This window comes from Labrus bergylta, chromosome 1 (genome assembly GCF_963930695.1).
Source record: "Labrus bergylta chromosome 1, fLabBer1.1, whole genome shotgun sequence".
NCBI lineage: Eukaryota > Metazoa > Chordata > Actinopteri > Labriformes > Labridae > Labrus > Labrus bergylta.
Window position 1 is genome coordinate 17,839,540 of NC_089195.1, and position 20,881 is coordinate 17,860,420.

The following is a 20,881-nucleotide window of genomic DNA, read 5'->3' on the forward strand; positions in this document are numbered from 1 at the left end:
TTGGACACGAACACAGGACAGTGAGTATTAAAAAATTGGCAATATAAATATAAATAATTGACATACCAGTGAATCATACAAGTTTGCTCAGGCTGCGCACAGCGCAAGGGAAGAAACTATTTGCATGACGGGACCAAGTGCATTTAATAGAGCGATACCGTCTGCCTGAGGGAAGAGGAACAAAAAGACTCGCAGCAGGGGCCCTGGTGATGCTGAGGGCACGTGACAGGAGCCTAGCACTATAAATCTCTTCTAGAGATGGCAGGCTGACACCAATCATTCTACCTGCACGGCGAACTACTTTATTTAAGGATTTTTTCTCCTGCACAGTGAGGTTACCAAACCAGACTGTCAGCGAACTGCTGAGGATGCTTTCAATAACACTCCTGTAAAAGGTATGTAAGATGTGTCCGTTTAAGGTAAATTATTTTAATTTCCTTAAGAAGAAGAGACGCTGTTGGGACTTCTTGACAATGTTACTGGTGTTTAAGTGCCAGCTGAGGTCATCTCAAATAGTGACACCAAGAAATTTAAAACTCCACCATCTCTACGGCCTCGCCATTTATGATGATGGGAGGATGGGATACCCTTTCCCGTCTGAAGTCACAGACTAACTCCTTGGTTTCGGAGGAGTTCAGGATTAGATTGTTTAACTAACTCCACCTGACTAAGTTTTGTACCTGATGATGTTACTATCATGTAAAGCAATACAGTCATACGTACACAAGGAGAACAACAATGGGCTTAGAATGCAGCCTTGCGGTGACCCAGTGCTTAAAACAAGTTAATCAGACGGACAATCTCTGATTTGAACTCTTTGAGGTCTCAGAGTCAAGAAACTAAAAATCCATTCACAGATAGCATCACACAAACCAATGCACTGCAGTTTGCGTATCAGGTTTGAAGGGATAATAGTATTAAAAGCAGAACTGTAGTCTACAAAGCGCATCCTGACATAGGATTTCCCCTTGTCTAAGTGTTCATAGACAGTGTTCAGGGCCACAGAAATAGCATCATCAACTGATCTGTTTTTCCTATAAGCAAACTGCTAAGGATCCAAGGAACTAGGAATCTGACATTTAATGTAGTCAAGCACAAGCCGCTCCAGGCATTTCATAAGCACTGAGGTAAGTGCAATAGGTCTGTAGTCATTGTTGCAGGTAACCTGTGACTTCTTAGCTACAGGTATTATGGTTGACTCCTTAAAACATCTTGGTACAATGCGGCGCTCCAGCGAAATATTAAACAAGTCTGTGAGTACAGGGACGAGCTGCTCAGAGCAAGATCTAGCAACACGAGGGGGGATATGGTCGGGACCAGCAGCTTTTTTAGGCTTGGTCTTGGACAAAGTGGGTTGGACTTGCTGTAGTGTCACAGACAGCCCTCTCTGGTCACTAGAATTGGAGGGGATGAATACAGCAGCCTCAGTGTTTGCAGCATCAAATCTAGAGTAAAAAATGTTCAGTTCATTTGGGAGCGAAAGGTCGTGAGCTGCAGTGTGGCTTCTGGGTTTGTGTTTAGACCCTGCCACAAGTGACAGGGGTCATTCCCAGTAAAGTGACCCTCGATCCGTTCTCCATAGGAGTGCTTTTATCGACCACTCCAGCAAGTATCTGGCCAGCTTATAACTAGTGACATCACCAGATTTAAAAGCAGTGGCACGGGCCTTTAGTTTAAGTCTGACATCATTATTGAGCCAGGGCTTTTGCTAGGAGTGTTGCTTAACAACCTTACGAGGGATACACAGGTCTATGCAGAAGTCAATATATCCAGTGACAGCGTCACAATATTCCTCCAGGTCATCAGATTTAAAAACAGACCAGTCAGTGACATCAAAACACCCTTGTAGTTGAGTTTCAGCATCTTTAGACCAGCACTGAATAGAGCGAACAGTTGGTTTGACTAATCTATTCCTCTGTACATATGTGGGTAAGAGAAAAATTGACAGATGATCGGACTTACCAAAAGGCGGTCTCGGAAGGGACTGATAAGCTGCCTTTATGTTGTAAACAGGCTTTAAATGTGTGCAGGAAATTAATCAGTGTCAGAAAATGTGGTGGAATGTCCTAATGTTATTCACATGGGATATTATCCTAAAGATGATTTCACATTTAATCAAACACACTATAAACAGACTTCTGCACAGGGCCGGCCGCTAGCATAGGCAGTGTATAGGTAAATGTTAGGGGCGCCAGGCGTCCATAGGGGGCACCCTGGCACTTAAAGTAAGTTAGAAAGAAAAGTTGAAGATAATAAGAAGAAAAAGAAGGAAAAACGTGTTTAACCATCACTAAATGTTAATGTATCCAATATAATTTGATGCTATTATTCAGTAATATAACCAACGAAGCCAAGAAAACATAACTACATCACCTATTTAAGAAGGGCCCTACTTTCTTGCTCCCTGCTCAACCTGACACATCATAACACAGCTGGTCCTTCCCTGCTCATGGTGGGGGAGGAGGGCAGGCTATTTATCAGAAGTGAGTTAAATTGACCGTACCGATAACTATCAGGTTTAAATGAAGAAAGTCTGTAAAACATTAAGCTGTATGCCAATTTTATTTTAGTGGATAAATATTGTGGCTGGTAGTGGAATTGGTTGCATACAAGGGGCACCAGCTAAAATCTTGCCTAGGGCACCAAATGGGTTCGGGCCGGTTCTGTTTCTGCATGTAACAATCTGTTCATAGATTTCTTAAAGCAGCAATATTTAACTTTCCCACCTTAAAAAAGGAGTTTCAAAATTGATCTAATTGCACACATGCAACAAGAATGGCATTCCTCCCATGTCAACAGAGCGGCCCGGTCGCCCGAATACTGCACTATGTAACTTTGGCCACAGCCTGCAGTCATATCCCGATAAGTACGTACACCTCTACGGTTCTAGTTCAGTCAGCAGCACTTGAAGCAGCTAGTTAGATAGCCTGTCTCTGTACTGTTTGATACAATGGCTAAAGTTAAGAGGAAGAGCATGTTGACAGATGAAGCTAAGAAGAGCAAAAGAGAGAGAGAGACCGAGCAAGACGCCGGACCGGAGGAAATATTGGCCAGGCTTTAACAAGTTGGAGAGAGCTTTATGAAACAGCTGCTATTGGGCTGGTTAGTAATATGCTTATTCCAAGCTTTGTGTCTCCTTTCTTTGCATTTTGTCTTTGTTGGATCTGTTATCATAGTTATAGAGTCGTTTCACCATGAACCCATTCAGTCTATCTCAAGGTAGCTGATGTTATCGTGTTACAACCTAATGTTAGCACAATGATGATACTTTACCCTGATGAGTTAGCTACACATGCTAACGTTATTGGTCGGAGTTATTTGGGCAGACTTTCAGCCAGAAATTTTATTTGTGAAAAAAACACTTAACTATTCTTTCCGATTCAGATTCTTTATTGTCCCACAAGGGGACATTTGTGTTGCAACAGGAGCACACAGAAGACAATAAACACAAGGACAACATCACCATAGAACATAAACCAAAACGAGTTTTTTCAAAGTTTTATTGTAAACATTGCATGCTAATACATGTTGTATAGTTGGTTAATCTGAGTTTGGGGTTGTTCCTACGCACTGTCTTCCACATTCAGGTCACGTTGCATTTGTGTTGCACACTGTCCTCATTGCATTGTGTTCTCATTGTGTTGCATCAGACGGAAGTGCCAAACATCAAAGATAATCTGTGAGCAACTACTTTGCCACACACCACATTTAAATAATGAGAGGGAAAGTTCATACTTATGTTAGAATTTAAAAAGGAGAAAAAGTCCACATGTACTATTAGCTTTCATTTTCAAATATATTACTGAACACGCAGTATATCTTACTTAGGAAAAATAGGGTCAATAGGGTGTAACCGTAAACTTGTATCTGGTTGCTTCACGTTGTTATCTCGTAGGTTTTTCTAGGGTCAGGTTTTGGTTACGGTTTACATACAAACACAGGCAAAGAATGAATAGATGTATTTTCTGTCTGTGCCACTTTCCCTTGAGAGTAGTCTGTAGAGAGGACATACAAAGATCAGCCAGAGAAACAATATAGTTATAATGTAATTTTTTCCAAACTTACTGTCAAACTGGCAGATGGTGAGATCTATAATACAAAATGGAGCAAGAAGTAGAAAATATAGATGAAGAAATGCAGATGTATTTTTTAAGCGGATACATCTGAGTTTAGTTCTAAGTGCTCTCGTGCATCCTCTGATCCTCTCTGAGATTTTCAACCAATTAGCCCTGAGCAATCCTCCAGACACACACATACATACACGGGTCTAATCAATTCAGTTGATTAAGGTGCTGGTCAAAGACAACTAGTCAATTACTTGTGTGCGCTTATCTCTGTGTAGGTCTAATTATAGCTGCATATAAGGACTGAAAATGTCAGGCTTTTTCTTACTTTAATCACTTTTGCACAACAATCTTTTTATCTCATTCCCTACACAAAATCAAATATTCACCTCTACTCTCACTCTACTCTCTGCAGCAACATGTCCGATGTGTCCTTGGACAAGACACTAAACCCTGAATTGCTCCCGCTGCTTCATCGGCAGCATTTGCATGAATGGATTAGTTTCTTCTGATGGTCACTTTACATAGCAACCTCTGCCATCAGTGTGTGAATGTGTAGGTGTGACATGTGGTGTAAACGCGCTTTGAGTAGTCAGAAGGCTAGAAAAGCCAAGAGCCTTGGTGAGAGAGGTAAAGAAGAACCCAAAGATCACTGTGGCTGAGCTCCAGAGATGCAGTAGGGAGATGGGAGAAAGTTCCACAAAGTCAACTATCACTGCAGCTGAAAATGGCTGTCCACCAACGTTCATCATCCAACCTGACAGAACTGGAGAGGATCTGCAAGGAAGAATGGCAGAGGATCCCCAAATCCAGGTGTGAAAAACTTGTTGCATCATTCCCAAGAAGACTCATGGCTGTACTAGCTCAAAAGGGTGCTTCTACTCAATACTGAGCAAAGGGTCTGAATACTTATGACCATGTGATATTTCAGTTTTTCTTTTTTAATAAATTTGCAAAAATTTCTACATTTCTGTTTTTTTTCTGTCAAGATGGGGTGCTGAGTGTACATTAATGAGAAATAAAATGAACTTTTTTTGATTTTAGCAAATGGCTGCAATAAAACAAAGAGTGAAAAATGTAAAGGGGTCTGAATACTTTCCGTACCCACTGTATACCAGTATAAAATGCAGACACACGCGCCGTCATTACTGCGACTGCAGCTGCCAACACCACACACGCGACTTGACGCGATTGCAAATGTGCCCCATTCACTTTGTATTTTAAGCGTCCATCATTTCCCAAGACCTGCTGGGATACATAGCTATACAGGCTGGCAGTGACACTTTTGACTTTTTCTCCCTCATTAGGCCACATTCCTATATTTAAAGGAAATGTGGTATATTGTTCAGTTAATAAACCTTGTGGAGCACTGACTCCACAGTTGAATTGAATGAGCGGCCAGCATAGTTGACAGTGGGAGCAGCGTGCTGTGGGTCTGTAGTTAACTGTCACTTTAGGCTTAGAACTCAACTACCTAGTGATGTGAAAAGCAGTTCTTTTCAGTGTACTGAATTAGTAGAATCAGTTCAGTAAAGTGATTTGTTCACCGAATCGTTCAGTACTTCTCTGCAGCTCTGCCTGTGAATCAGAATTTAATAAACTGAAACACGGCCGAACGTTTAGTTCTGCTCGCGATCGTACTGAGAACAGCCGGTGGTGAATAATAAACCAATGAGCTGAGAATGTAGTTGGATAAAGCTACAGTTTGCAAACTGAAAGCTGCTAAAACAATCACATTTATTTTCCCGACCATTCTGTTCAGTACGTTCAGTACACAAATCACTCACTGACTGTCTGACTGAGAGGAAGAGAGTGACTCGGAGGCGGTCACTCCGTCCTGTTGGTTCAGTCAGTACGTATCACGGACATGAAAGGGAGAGGGAGGGCGGGCTTTGAGCGACTCATACGGTCTCGAGAGTGAGACACGAGACGGGAGAGAGGAGAGCACAAGTGAAGTTGAGAAATGAACGACTCTTTTCAGTCAGTGATTCAGTTCAGTTCGTTCACCCAGATGATTCATTCGTTTTGAACGAATCGTTCATGACCGACACATCACTACAACTACCGTACTGTAGCTAGTAGGAGTGCAAACTCCAGATGGTATTTACAGAGCTGCACAGCTATTAAAGATGTGTTTTAAGGTGGAACTTTTAGCTCCATAATCATTGAAAGGACCACCACTTGCTTCCACTTGAAAATGTCAGTGATGGAAGAAGTGCTGACTAAGCTGTTGGCTGAACAGAAAAAGGAAATGGCCAAGGAACGCTTCTTTTTTTATTAAGCTTCAGAGTCAATTAGCTTTCATGAGATGTAACATCCTACCAAAAAACAGTTTTCTTGGAGTTTTTTACTATTTGTTAAGAATTTGTCTATCCACTCGAGCTTTATCAAGCAGAAGCTGCACTATTCAACAATCATCATGGAAATAATAATGTTAATCGTTTGCACTGATGACTGCTCGTTTTAACTCTGAATGGCATTCACCCCTGAGTGAGGAGTTGAGGAACTGTTTGTCTGTATCAACTCATCATAATGGTTTGTGTGTCCACGGAGTTCAGCCTCAATAAATGAGGGAGACAGAAGCCTAAAAATAGAAATGATGGAGGGAGAAGCACAAACAATCCAAGACAAACACTATTAAGGCTGGGTCATAGACAGGACAGAAATAGCACTTCATACACACATCAGGGCTCCAGAGTGCGACCAAGTTGGTCGCACATGTGACCAACATTTTTAAGAGTGCGACTAAGATTTTTTTCTAGGTCGCACTGGTGCACCTGACGCTGCACGGGTGAAAACATAGATTTCTTTCGCAAGCGCATCATCTCTCTGTGTTCTCCTGTGACAGAACTCACACTCATGGTAGGAGCATATCGTGGTCTAAACCAATAAGAGACAGAGCTAGGGTGGGTCTTTGCCTCTGATTGGCTGTGGTCCTGTTCACTGCTATAAGTTGTGTGTGTTTAAAAATTGCGAGCGACCGGAGCGCCTAACTGAAACGGAAAGAGAAAATAAACACGACAAAAAGAGAGAAACTGAAGAGAGGTAGAAACATTGAAAGTTTTTTCATTACGAAAACTAAGCCTACTGTTACAACCAGCCCTACTACTGTCATTGTTTAAAAATCATTCACATTATATGAAAGTTATGGAGAGCGATAAAAAGGTGACCTTATGGCATTAAAGGCGACACAATGAAAAATTTGGGTGCACCAAAAAAAATAAGTTAGGCGCACCAGTGCAACCAATGCAAAAAGTTAGTCTGGAGCCCTGCACATCCTGAACAAGAAAACACTGAACACTCAAACAGAGAGTAAGAATGACCAAGCTTCACAAAGAGATATTGAAAGATGTGACCGAAAAAAATATGTTCAAAAAAGGCTACAGGTTCAGTTGATCAATCATTTTACCTAAAGTAAGCTGTCTTCAACAAGTCAGTAAAGACAATGAATAGGTAATAATAACAATAATTTATTGCACAGCCCGAATTTCGCTCTCTCTCCTTCTCCTCGACACAATTAACACACACACGCAGATATGCAGTAAATAGCAGACGCGTTTGTGGGACAATGCAATGTTTCCCACATGGACAATAACGGCGGCCCAACCAGGTATATTTACAGTTGCCCAAGTAATGTATAGTGTGTGTCGATTCTGCGATTCATTTAGAAGATGCTTAAAACTGAAGGAAAGCTGAGTAGATTAAAGCCGTTTCTAGACACACCCTTAATGATGTTGCAGAATAAAGCATAATGAACAAAATACATCATTTAATAATTATACCATGTATAAATGTGCTTTTATTTGATTGGCCCACTCTGAACAGTTTTATCTATAGCAACAACATCTAGCTGCATAGCATGTTAATCTCTTCGAACTCACCTGTCGAAAAATAAATGTGCTGTTGGGTGTTTTTTTTTTTATTTAATTTGTCAAATAAATGTCCAGGGCTGTATGTTTGAACAATATTTAACTTGTGAAATGTTTCATAATTTTGGTAATGGTGAAGGTAAAACGACTCAAATAGATATTATTCACAGTGAAGGGGGTCCCTTGCCTCCTTGTCATTTGCTCTGTTCTTCCAGTGTATTCCCTGACTGCATCTCCTCCACCTGTCAGCCCCCTGGCACTCCAATCTTCCTGCACCACTGAGCCACACTACTTGTGTGTGTTTGAATTTGTGTGTGTGGCCTGTGAGGATATTTAAAGCCTTTTGGGAAGGTTGGCAAGATAGCAGAGACAACACCTGTGTATGTGTGTGAGCATGTGTTGGTATGTGTGTATCGGCCTTGTCTCCAGAGGGCCATAATGATGTGCAGTCAGGTTCAGGGTCCCTGAGTTACGAGGAGGTATCGATCCCAGCGAGCCTTGAAATGACTGTGGGTTGTTTGTGCAGATAGTAGCTCCTATCAATGTGTGTTGTAGGGTGGACGAGAGGAAAAACCTCAGGATCAGTCTTCGCTAACTCATTTGTAACACAGTCTCATCCCTAAGTGCATCCACTGTTGCATAACATGGTGTTCGTCTTGAATGACCTGGATAGTAAACGTAGACTCTTGGGGAAAACTGTATCTTAGTTATAGGTCTTCAACTGATGACTATTCCCATACTTATTAACGTTATGCAAATCAAGTCAATGATATATTTTATACTTCAAAGTCTAACTTTTCTATTCATATATGTTTTCATTAATTAAGAGGATGTTATTTGGATTTCCTACGTGCCTATACAATCATGTGGTAACCAATAACAACTTATCATGAATAGATACTAAGAGAAGAGATGATTACATGTTGTTTTGGGAGCAATTAATTGAACCTTTGTCGGCTGCACTGTTATTAAACCATTAGTAAAAGAGAAGTGGTACGCAGGTGAGCTTTTCAATAAAATACCAACAAGTTGTATGTGTCAACCTTAAATAAGGCCTTGCAAGAGTTTCAAAACACCTTAAGGCAACTGAGGTCAATAAAAGCCAAACGACTGGTACTCAAACTCAAGGTGCTTCCCTCGAAAACTTCTAAATGATTTATCAGGAGGAAATAGTCTTTGGCAAGGAGGAAAAGGGAGTTGTAGGTTAAAGCTTGCTGATTTAAAGCTGACAAACAGATGTAACAGGAACGTTGCTAAGAGCATGAATTTACAGGCTCAAGAACTGAATTGAAGAACTAAATCAACACGTCTGTGACACACTCTTGACATAAAACTCTACCTCAAGATATTCCCTAACCTGCTGTTCGTAGAAGGGGTGTCATCAAAAAATCCAACGCCAGTGCAAAATGACACATAACCTGGTATCACGAGTAGAAAAGCTGGAGCCTTCAGCAGTGGAAAAATAATATAAAATTCCCTTTGATCCTTTACCTGCTTCAACAGGTTTATTTAAAAAAAGGCTAAGCTGCTTTAAACCCACAGCGAACTGTTGCTGTATGTTTCACAATGTGGTGTATCTGTAATAGTACAGGCAGCTGTCTCTGGGGAGTCATGGGTGAAAAGACTCCTAGTGGATCATATATTATACAACCCATAAGATGGTCAATGTGGTTTCCTGATGCCATATTCCAAGATAATGCCTCCTGCATACAATGCTTAACAAATAAATCCCTGCTCCTGTGACCAACACAATAAGGTTAAACACCTTACTTGGCCTCCCTGAACACTTAGATTAACATCATTAGACCTTTAAGGAAAGTTCTCAGGCTTAGAAAGCCAAGAAGAGTTTCATCTCCTTCGGTCCCCCAGGGGGCTGGAAGAGTTCCTTGGTAAGAGATGGAGTGATATGTTCTGACAGAGCTCAGGACAGGTAGAACAACCTTCCAAGGAGGTCTAACAATGTTTCGCAGAGAGCTGCCCATCTCCTGAGAATTCCTTTCAGCAGATCAGATTATGGCCTGTATTGTTCCCAGTCTTTACTGTATCTGTTATGGGTAGTGGCCTGGTTTCCAGCTCCATGACAGCAGGGTGGGGGGGTGGTTTGTTTTTTAACAGTTGCCTACATTTAACAGAATTATATTAAATAAACCTCTTTTTCCTATGCCATCCCCATCACATGTATTTGGTGGCAAAATAAATCAAGGAAGGAAACAAAAAGATGTGGAACCACATTTATTTCCTTTTTTTATTGTGACTTCAGACATGTACCTCCTTATTGAGTCATATAACAATAAGGCTAGGGAGATTTTAACGTTGACCCTCTGCTGTGGAACTCTATAAAGATTAGAAATATATATCAAAACAAACTGTTTTTTTAGATATTTTATTAAACAATTCAACTACATACTGTAAATATGTAAAAGGTGATGGTGCTTTCAGAGAAATTACCAGTTTGGGCTGTAAGATGTCTGACAAAGTTATAACTGTTTTGAACACAATCTTCACCAAATTTCAAATATCTGGACATAATTTAGTACCAAATGATAAATGAGGGAGAGTTAGTAAGTGTGTGTCTGGACTCAAGTCCTAGTCCTGAGGTCCTGAGTACTACGAAACCCTAGTGACTGTCATAACACTGATAAATAGTAGAAGTGAAAAATAACTTCCAAAAGTTTGATTGCATACAAATCAAGAAATCACTATACCAATATTGAGGGCACAAAAACACTCTACACAGCAAATTGGTTTGACAGGAACATGTTGCAAGAGGTGACCAATACTATAAAATGAATAAAAGGGTATAGAAAATGATTTTAACTTTGATATGAACATACATGGACACTAACAATCCAAAGGCAACCCAGTTAACCCTTCCTGTATGCCAATATTGAGCTCTGCACTGTAGGTCAGACACAACTCCTCATCCATTAAATGTGATTGGTTCATGGCCATTGGCCTTGGACCCCAATGCCTTCGCCATCGCCATCACCAACAGGGCAAGAGAGATGGTCTCTGACAAAGTTGATTCACTGAATAAAGGGATTAGATTGGGAATATGGAGCCAGCTGACGTTGGGAATGTCACTTTGTTCTTGTGCTGACTTTCTCTCTGCTGCTTGCTAAAACAATCATCCTACATTTCTTGTAGTCATATTATAGACATTCTCTCTCTGCATATTGCACTCTTCCCCGAGCAGTATATGGGAAGTACTATTGTTCCTGCTGCAAGCCAGTCACACCATCAAAATGCAATGTGCTTTCTGGTCTCCACAACAATACCCCCAACTGTTTCCATCACATTTTGTTCTGCTTTTCAAAAAAGGATTAATATTTCACTCTAATGCTTAAACACACTTTTTCAATGTCATCTTGTTTAAGAAATCCCAGCCAGCAGTAAAACATATGATAAAAAACATATTTTCTCTGTTTCTGAAAGGTAACTAGGCAGTGTTTACTGCAACAAAAAACACAAGAACATCCAGTGACATGTACTATGTTGTCTCCTGGCAACAACATTTTCGAAGCCCTCTGTGAAATGAATCTCAAGTAATGCTAAATAGTGCCAAAAAGTTGTCATCTTGTTTAAAGCCATTAAACAGCCATAGATGTACTGAACACTAAATGTAGTATACAATACAACTACTGTTTTATGTCTTCATGGCTTGCATCTTGCTCCCTAACAAACAAAATTTCACTTACTCTATCTCTCCCGCAGCAGAAATGTCACCCAGTCATCCGAAGATGATCCACTTAAAATAACTGCAGCTAACGTTAAGCCACAAACCACACAAGTCACATGAACCTAGAGAAGCTAGAGTTGGTGATTTACAATACATATTTGGAGCAAAATCATTCCTGCTACACTTTCAATGCTTATGGTATGGGTGCAGCCAAAATTATCTAAAGCAAGGGATGATAAATGGGGCAAGAAAGTACTTTTAGATGGTCACCAACAAAGCCTTAAAGCTGGTTCAAATAGGTGTATTTTCGCAGGCAACTATGCAGTTTCTGCAAACAAAACAAGGCATCTTTCAGGCATTTTACTGTTTTTGCAAACAAGCAAAATTATAGCCAAAAAAGTCTTTAAACTGGCAGAAAACTACAATTGAAATGGAAAAATGGGCCCATGTGTACAAGAAACTCTGCCTTTCTTGTGAACAAAAAACTTTTACTTAAGCAAACTATTGTGTATGCCAGTGCATAATCATCCTACCCAATCTACTAAATCACTAGAGGTGGGAGAAAAAATCGATTCATGTAAAAATCAAACAGCATGACTCCAAGTTCTCAGGTCCAGGAAAGATTTAGAGAAACTTGCTGATGACTTTATCCCTCAATAATTATTTGTTTGTTTGTTTGTAATCCCTTCTTTTGCCACGCACTGAAATGGCTCTTTGTTTAAAATGTGCCATAAAAATTGTTGTTTTTTATTGTCTTTACTTAAATGGTTCAACAGCCCACTCTCTTACAAAGACACTTTTTTTACGATTTATTTTTGGGCTTTTTTATGGCTTTATGTTTGAGATAGGACAGTGAATAGAGTCAAAAAACGAGGAGAGAGAGAGATTTGGGAAGAACATGTGGGAAAGGAGCCATGGGTCAAATTTGACCCCGGATTCTCTAGGACTTAGGCCTCCGTACATGGGGGGCACGCACTTAGCGCTAGGCTACCATCGTCCCACAAAGACACTTTATGTCAGTTTCCTTTTAAATCTGTCAGAAGTTGTCAGCAAGCAGTCGGGTGGCAAGAGCAGAATTCACAGAAGTGGTTTGAAAGCTCCATACTACACTTTTGTAGCCATATGGGGAAAAAAAATCTTAGGAAAGGTGATATATCCTCAATATAAGAAGGAATAAACATCTCTTGGGATTTAGATGGGTGAACTTGTGACTCAAGGCAACTGTTCAATATCCCTGCACTGGCTGGGATGAAGATAAATGGGTAACACCTGTTCAATCTGTGACTGTCCTTTGTGTTTGAATGATTCATTCAGACAAGTGAACAGTAGCCAAACAGAACTGGGAACCTACAGCAAATGTCTAAATCATTGATTTTCAAACAAAAAAAGTTATAGTGTTTTTTTTGTTTTTTTTACTGTTTACCGTTTTTACTGTTCTTCCATTAGTATTCTGTGGTTACTGGTGAGCAGCTCCTCTGAGGCTTTGGGGTATTAAGTGCCTTGCTTGAGGCCACCACAGCAATGGTAAGCATCAGTCCTTCTCCCACCAATTGGAGATCTCTGAGGTTTGAGCTGGGAGCCTTGTGGTAACAAGCTTACTCCTCCAACCTGCAAGCCACAACACCACTCATAAGAGCATAGCACAAGATCACAAATCAGGACAAAACCCAATGTATGAAAGGTTCAAATCAAATCAGGGTTTTGATAGAGATGTCATGTTGCTGTCACAAATACATGTTGTTGTTTGGTAGGTCAACCATGCACATGGTGAACAAAGATGACTTGATTACACCCCTCCTACTAATCATTCTTAATGATGAGATTAAATGCCATCCTCTGGGATTTTAATTGCCTTCATCCTCTTGCATCTTTACTCTTTAATCACTTTTGTCCAAAAGGCAATGACATACAATGTGTTGAGTTTACTAGGCAGCAAACTGCAGCCAGTATTTATCTTATCTATCCACCCATCCATCCATCTATCTATCTATTGATAAAATGATACAACTGAATCTATATTTTATCCATACAGCATCTGTAATAAGGATAAAACATTAATACAACACTGCCTTTCCATCATCACAGCATCTTTGCATGAATTCAAAGTGCATTCAGTAAAAGAATACCTTATAGAAAGTGATCTAATCTGCTGCAGCAAATCCTAATGGCTTTAAAAGAGGCAATGGGTTAGAGGAAATCGCTTGAAACAGCGCCCCCTGTTGCCTGTTTGATCGCCCTACTCCCTCAGATCAACATAGACAGGAGAAGTGAGATTAGCCTACTAAACTTGGGGAAGTATTTCCCTGATTTAAGGAAATCAATATCAATACTTTACTCAGTGTTCGTTTATGCACTAGCGGAGACCACATGTGAAGAGAGAGAGAGAGAGAGAGAGTGAGAGAGAGAGAGAGAGACACACACGCCCCCGGACCTGTTGACCCAGAGCCTTATAAGAAAATGGAAATTCATTACCCACAGTGCGGTTGGAACACCCTGCATGGGCGTCACTTAATTGAAAAACACCTTAAAATCGAAGGCTTTTTTTAAATTTTAGATGAAATAGTCATATAGTTATTTTCCTAAACCAGTAACTGCTTAAAATCTCTTAACAAACACAAAACAATTTGTACATTGAATAATTGACAATCTCAATCTCACGATCTCGGAATCAACAGAATGTAAATGTTGCTTTTGTGAATTTGAGCATAACTTAATGCTTGATTTGTCATCTCTCATAGTCACCTAAAGGAATGCTTTTCATTACAGCTTATTGCAAACAAGATACAGTATACAAAAAGTAACGTGTATTGCAGACAATAAAATAATGTCTATCTTTGAATAGGAATGATTTTGACACTTGTAAATGTAATTGACTTCATATTTAACCAATATTATATAACCAGTTTTACCGTATTAATGTTTATATATATATATATATATATATATATATATATATAACAGGAGATAAAAGCCACAAGGAATATAGAGAAAACATTTCTTACCTTTTCAGACATTAAAGAATAGTGCGTCTTCAGCTGTTAAGGAGAAGAAAAAGGTTGGTAATCCGTATGTTGCTGTAGTTTCCAAATTCCTCTCCCCTGCTCTCTGTAACTCCAGAGCCTCCGCTGTGGCTCCACTGGAGCGGTTTGATATCCGAGCGATTTCCCCTTAAACCAAAAGCAAATATCCGACCAGGAACATTCCGGTGTTTAAAGCACTCCGGGTGCTTTTGCGCAGAATTCTGAAAGAAAGCACTTCATGTAAAGAGAGACAGAAAGAAATGGGCTGATGTATTGGACACCTGCGCGCATCAAAACGACATCCAAGCGTGCGCCTCGGGAATCCACGTGTCCATTCTGTCTTTCCTCGTCTTTTTTTTCCACTCTTGTCTTTACCAAAAGAGTGGCTCCTATGTCGATAAGGGGCCCAGAAACGGTAATCTAACTGACCAGGAAAGTAACCGCTCCATCCGCACAGACTGACGCGCTGCGCATCGGAGACTCGAGAGTGTATAGTCTCTTGATGTCAGGTCGGTGTCGTTTTCACCGGAGAGTATCAGAACTCTCAGAAAGGGGAATGAGAATGATCGAAGATGATCTGAAGGAGTGCCTCCAGCCGAGTCCGTGTGCTCTCCACTCTTAATCGATGCCCCTACGACCCCCGCAAGGTTCTCCGAAATGATGTCCTGTGATGAATTTCAGGGAAACAAGATGAACTGTGGGATAGCTTCCACCATCCCCGCTTACAAAGGGGTTTGCAACTGCGCTCTCCGTGCGCGGCTCGTTCATAAAGTCAGGAAATTCCTTAACTGACGCGTAAACAGATGCCTTATTGCGTCAAATCCTGACGGACTCGATAAAACCAATTCAGTGTGTACACCTGCCAGCCGGGGATGGGTCATTCCAGAGTGGTGGAGGGTGATCAACAGTTTGCCTAGTCGCCACTTGCGCCTACGCACAAAACATCGGCGGGTGAATCCATCTCAGAGTAACACACTGACTGACAGTGCTAACTTGATCCATGATGGATTTATAGCCCACATGTATGAATAAAGCCTCTGTGTTCTAAAAAAAAAACACACAAGGGGATGTTTAGTTATCAATTACTAGATTTGTATGTGAGAGCCAGAAATATATGTATGTCTTTTGTTTACTTCCACAAGCCATTGGTTCCGCTGTAGGATACAGGTGGGAGGGAAAAACGGGCCTTTGAGGTGTTCGAGATTAATATTTTAACGGGAGGTGTGTGTGAGCGCGTGCGTGGCAGAGAGGGTCAGAGAGACGAGAAATTCAAGCGAGCGAAAGAGAAAGAGAGAGAGAGAGAGAGATGGGGGGGGGGGGAGCGATAAAGAATGATGAGATATGTTTGTTTGAGTAAGGGACAAAATGAGTTAAGGAGACTGTGTGAGAAAACACCCAAACAAGACATGAAAAACAACAAGCGAGTGAAATAGAACAGGCACGGGGGGGGGGGATCAGCACCTCGGACAGCGACCGGGGGGCAGGCAGCAGCGCTCTGGTTCACATAAAAGACAATATGTGGGCCGGCTGAGGGTGAGGTAGGCATGTGTACCATCATCTTGTAACTTCATGAACGCCAGATTAAATACGGTTGCCTAAAGGGCTCAAAATTGATTTTCCCTATAGCTTTGTCATCGTATCGGTTTTGTATCTCTTTCTAATAGAAAGATTAGACAGTTCTTTAATATCATAAACCTGAGGCAACAAGAAAACTATTATATTTCAACAGCCAATCATGTCGCAGGCTTACAGACGTTTTAAGCAGAATGGAAACACATGCCGAAATGAGCAATAGCGACACCCAAGAAAACGCTGAGACTACCAGCTCAAAGCAGGGAGAAAAGATTGTCGACGAGACAACAAGAAAGGCCACTCAACTTCAGGAGTCCAGAGATATTTTGGATGTTTACAGTCCGCCAAAAAAAAAAAAAACAGAGTAAGTGCTCTGTAGCTAAAAAGGGGCAACAACACAAACATTTTCCACCAATTTAAACAATATCACCCATTAGAACTGAAAGCAAGAATGGTCAAACGTCACCAACAAGTGTTAGTGGACCCTAAGCAAGCAGCAAACTGTAATTTCAGCATTTTCCAGCACTATGCACTTGTGCTTATGATAGTGAAATATTCCTCTGTTGAACAAATGTTTGTCATGTTCAGAACAAAAAGAGTGATAAACCACAATTAACCATCTGGATTCTTCAACTTTCACTCAACTTTCCTTAAATTTGAAAGGAATTAGGATTTCACATTTATTGTGATAACATTCTTTTGTCATATCGCCCAGACCGGCTTTATACACATGCATAAATGTTTGAATGTTTTGCATCTAAATTCCAACATGTGAAATAGTTATTTAAAAGATCTCTCATAATCTTTGCAGCCTTGTCACTTAAACTAGATTTCTCCTAGAATCCTCCCTCTCTTTTGCTTGTAGGAGGACGTAAATGGTGACATTTGTTTCTCAATTGTGTGAATAGCTGGATTCGGTGTGTGTCCCAGCATTGCTATTTGTGTTTGTAAATAGCTGACACATCCACTGAGGCAAATCCTTTTAAAACCAAGAACAAAACACTGTAAGGACAGCCAGGGTGTGCATGCCAAGTTGTTAACTGGGACTGCAAAGTTAGAGGAGAAAAATGTTCAGAGTCTCATGGGCTGCCCACAGCATGCAGCAACAATTTTAATACTCAAATTGTGTCAGTTGTGACCAACGGAGATTTTTTTTTTTATATTGACCATTTCATTCTAGCATTATTATATAATCAGAGCCAGAGTGATATGAGGATTTTGTAACAGAAATTTTAGAAAGAAAAAAAGAACACTGAAACTGTTAATAAAATGACTATTCAAGAGAAGAGCAGCTTTCTGACAAATATAATTTATAAAAAATCTAATTTAACTTCTGTCAACCAATTACAGTGAGAACCGCCATCTTTTTTATCACTTTCATGCTCTCCAGATATGTCTATACCAGGACAGTGCTGAGAGTATTGCAAACAGTGAAAACTGCACTCTGTTGGCCAAACTATGTAATGAAATACTTTTCTAAATCACCTTCAGCATTGTTTCCTGCTAAATGTATTTTGTAAAAAGGTTGTTACATTGTAAAACGTATGCCAGCAAATAACCCAAAACACGAAACAGTAATGTATACAGTACATGTATAAGGCTTATATCTGCCAGTCAATCAGTCATCAGTCAGGTTCTACTTATTTTATAAATGAATGTTCTATTTGTGTTTCATTTTTTTAAAGAATAATATTATGGCCTCATGTTGCCATGGCCGCTTTATATCATACATCTTTCTTTCTTAGATATCAAAAAATGTAATCTCTAAATAGTTTAGTTTCATGACCCTAAGTAGAGAGTGAGACATTAGTGTAAAATGTATATATATATACTATATATACCTTCTCTCTCTCCCTGATTTCCAGCTCTATCCACTGTCCTGTCTCTCCATTAAAAGCCCCAAAAGCTCAAAAATAAATCTTAAAAAAAAAATGTATATACTAGCATGTAATTCCCTAAAGAATAGTCATTGGATTTGAACGTCTCAATTTCAACTCTTCTCCTGTGTTAAAACTTGCCAATAATAATGCAGAGTTTTTTGTCTTTTCAAACTCAATTTTCTCTTTTTGAAAAACAAAACTGCCATCGTCTCAACATTTCAACACATTCTCGCTGACCCTGTTGCATTCCAAGCACCTCAGCAATTATGAATAAAAGGTTATTGTCAAACACAGTAAGCCAACAAAGTATTTTTTCATAACCTTTAGGTTAGAGTGAGACATTAGTTTAACATCTATAAACAAGCTTTCCATTTCCTAAGGTTGGTCAATATGGCCCACATTAAATTATCAGATTTTTTCACACCAATATCGATTAACCACATATTTGGCGATATGCAGCGCGACTGCTTCAGGAAAAGCTTTCCACCGCGTCCCTTTCTTGTCATACCTATTGAATTGGGAAAACGATTGTCTAATTTTTGGCTGCTTTTTAGCAGGTTTTTGTGGGCTGTGGCAGTCTTTTGCATCTTGTAGCGAGCCCTTGGCTGCATGCCTCAGTTTGAGATGTTGAAATAAATTGGTTGTGCTGCTGCCTTGAGTTGCTACAGCCTTGGAAAAATTTTTGCAGCAGACTGTGGTTTGTTTGAGGGCTAATGCCGCAAAACCAAACCAGTTCCAAACGACTGAAGAGACTATGCCTTTTTGGGGAAAAGACAACTTAATAATGCTGGCAGCCATGCTGTTCTTGTGTGCATCTGAAGAAGGACACATGGGAGGTGAACTACAGGAGCCGGGAGGGGAGCAGCGGAGGAAGTTAAAGAGAAAATCTAGATTTTCAATTTAAAAAAACCTCCGAAACCTCAAATATGATTTATTGGTCAACTAATGTATTCCTCAGCCCTACCATTTGTTATAGAATGGACTATTTGATTGTTCATGTCAGAGGGGATGTCAGAGACTGAGCCAGCAGTGACAGTGCCTGCAAGCTAAGTTAAAAAAAAAATCCCTTTACATTCTGACTGATAATAAATGTCAGCCACTATATATTCTATCACTAGCTAAATCAGTTCAGTTAAATTATTGTATTGATCTTCAACAAAGAAGGTAGTCCTTGAGGTCTTGACTTGGCATATTCAAATGAAACTAAGACATAAATTCAATTCAAACTGCCCTAAGGGACAGTTTGCACTCACACACACAAAAAAAGAAAATGAACCAAGATGTAAATTTCAAACAGCCAATCGTCTGTTGATGGATTGGTGAGCAGTTTACAATATGATAATATCCACTGTGACTTTCAGTGACTTATGCTCTTACATTGTCAAGGGCAGAGTATGTGTTGTGTTGATTTATTCATGCTTTACACACAGTTTAATTGCAAAGTTGAGCGAAAGATGCAAGATCACTGACTTCTATTTGAACAAGACACTCCTGTGGTGTTTTAATGCTGATCATCTTTATCTCCGACTATTTACCCCCCCACACACACACACACACACACACACACACACACACACACACAGCTTTGCACATCAGTGGGCCCAGCATGTATTTGCCTATGAAGCAAATGTCTGCTTCATTAGAGCTTATTGAGCTTTGAGGCATTGGGAAAAGTACTAGCAGCAAACTGTAGAAGCCATTTCGTAAAATATGTCATTCATTTTAAAAGACTTCTCCCCTCTTCTACTTTTCTGTCTATAGCCAGGGTTCATGTTAGTCCATTTCTCCCCTTCATCCCCTTCTCTTACTGAAATACAAAATACCCTATAATCAAGTCAATAAGAAAAGGAACATTATTTTGTTCTATTGAACTTTTTGTCTCTTTCCATTCTGCTCTTTTTGGACTGTATCCAACATAACCTCAGACTCTATTTCTATAATATCATGTTTGCTCATGAACAGTGTTTCAGTATTATGAGAAAATATTTTTTTGTTGTGTATTATTGTGTTGAAACCATACACTGAAATGAGCAAATAAATCAAATATGAAATGAAATGAAATAATATCATGTCTGTGTCTGTTTCAAGGCAACTTCATACCCGTCACTTGTCTGTGCAAAGCATTTTCTTCTTCTTAACTAAAGATGGTTGTGCCAAATGCAACACTAAGCGTGTATTGAAGAATAGAAGTTAGATCTGAACATCTACATTACAACTCTTCTTAGGTGATATAATGTTTTCTTTACAACTTGCCAATAACCAAGAATTTATTCAACACATGCTGGGTTTTTTGTCTTTTAAATACGACTTTCTCTATCTGAAAACTAAGACTGCCATCTCAGTATTTCAACATAAATTATTGCAACTCTAGCAACAGTAGCAACTCTGCAATAAAGAAAGATTTAGTTAATTGTTTCAAAACACTAGCAGTAAAGAAAAAGAAATTCTAAATCAAACAACTGGGGATCATGCCACCGATCTGTTTTTAGACTTTACTTTGTTGCTAAAAGGGGTTTAAAAAAAGGAGATGAACAACTCATTGCAATTTTAGATTGTTCGTTACTCTGACTGTCTCAAAATAAATATAAAAAAGATGATTTACACTCGGCTTGTTAAGCATTCTCCATTTCCATTTTCCAACAAGTCGCAAAAGGTGTGTCCCCAAATGTGCAGACTAACTGTTAGTCACATAAACAAAACAATTTGCCCAAAGCAAGTTACTAGGTAAATCTGCACTTAAAGAAACTTCAATAGCTCAAAGATAGCTTAAAACACAAGATTTATCTTGATCTAACAT

General features: G+C 39.7%; 1 protein-coding gene across 1 annotated transcript in view; it reads right to left on the reverse strand.

Annotated features, from left to right (window-relative positions):
* LOC136179299 (voltage-dependent T-type calcium channel subunit alpha-1G-like) overlaps window positions 1-15,407 on the reverse strand; it is a 58,574-nt gene extending 43,167 nt beyond the window's left edge. The window contains exon 1 of the mRNA XM_065955409.1: window positions 14,615-15,407. The gene's annotated coding sequence lies outside the window, so the exon portion shown is untranslated. The remainder of the gene's footprint in view (window positions 1-14,614) is intronic.
* Between the last annotated feature and the right edge of the window lie 5,474 nt (window positions 15,408-20,881).